Consider the following 1313-nt stretch of genomic DNA (forward strand, 5'->3'; position numbering starts at 1 on the left):
GGCACATAAAAGACACCATTTCGAGCGTGGCCGTTTTCGTGCGGGTGACACGTAAAAGCACCCACTACACTCTCTGAGTGGTTGGCGTTAGGAAGGGCATCCAGCTGTAGAAACTCTGCCAAATCAGACTGGAGCCTGGTGTTGCCATCCGGTTTCACCAGTCCTCAGTCAAATCGTCCAACCCATGCTAGCATGGAAAGCGGACGTTAAACGATGATGATGAAGCTCGTATCAGCTTTGCCATGGTTTCTAAGGTTGACTGCCCTTCTTAATAACAAGTACTTTAAAGTGTGCACTGGATGCTTTTTCATGCCACCAGCACTATCGGGGTTGTGATGCAGCTTGCAAGACTACAAACCTCCAAGAGAACCAGCTTTATATTTGGAGATGAGGAGTAGGGAGGGATAAAGTATGGGGGAAAATGGCCAAGATAGATCATATTTCTTAATGCAAAAGAGCTACATGACTACTCCCATGTTAGAAGGGAGGGTGGGAGTAATCAAGTAATAAAAATAGTGGTAATGAGGTGCCAGTGTGGATCTTCAAGGTACAGGGTGGATAGAAATGAGTGAGGTGGTGGAGCCAGGAGTGAATAAGGGAGCAGGTGATGTCTGATAGTGCAGAACAGGAGAAATAGTAATGATGATACAGTAAACAAGAGGATTGAAGGGAGAGAGAGAGTGAGAAAGGGAGAGATATGACATGTTGTTGGGTGGGTTGCAGAAGTAGATGAGGACAAGAGAGGGAAGGGTAATGTATGAGGAGAGTAAAGCGCATGATGTGGGGGAGAAAGGAGAAACAATTTGGTGGCCCAGTGGGAATGGATAGTCTATGAAAGTGTGGGTGAAGAGTACAGTATAAATGGATGAAGGATAACACATGAAGTGGTTCTGAGTAGTAAGAAAGTGAAGGAAGAACTGCAGCTAGGGAGAAACCAATGATACAATCAGATGGTGATCATCATCACCAACGTTTAATGTCCGCTTTCCATGCTAGCATGGGTTGGACGATTTGACTGAGGACTGGTGAACCAGATGGCTACACCAGGCTCCAATCTGATTTGGCAGAGTTTCTTACAGCTGGATGTCCTTCCTAATGCCAACCACTCTGAGAGTGTATTGGGTGCTTTTACGTGCCACCAGCACGAAGGCCAGTCAGGCGGTACTGGCAACGGCCACGCTCAAAATGGTGTATTTTATGTGCCACCCACACAAGAGCCAGTCTAGGGGCACTGGCAACAATCTCGCTCGAAAGTCCTTACACATGCCGCGGGCACAAGTGCCAGAAAGGCGACGCTGGGCACAGGTGCTATC

At 47.4% G+C, this 1313-nt stretch overlaps 1 protein-coding gene across 1 annotated transcript in view; it reads right to left on the reverse strand.

Annotated features, from left to right (window-relative positions):
- The window catches only part of LOC106877057 (uncharacterized), an 18129-nt gene that overhangs the window by 13268 nt on the left and 3548 nt on the right, over positions 1-1313 (reverse strand). The window lies entirely within an intron of this gene.

Source organism: Octopus bimaculoides, chromosome 2 (genome assembly GCF_001194135.2).
Source record: "Octopus bimaculoides isolate UCB-OBI-ISO-001 chromosome 2, ASM119413v2, whole genome shotgun sequence".
Classification (NCBI taxonomy): Eukaryota; Metazoa; Mollusca; class Cephalopoda; order Octopoda; family Octopodidae; genus Octopus; species Octopus bimaculoides.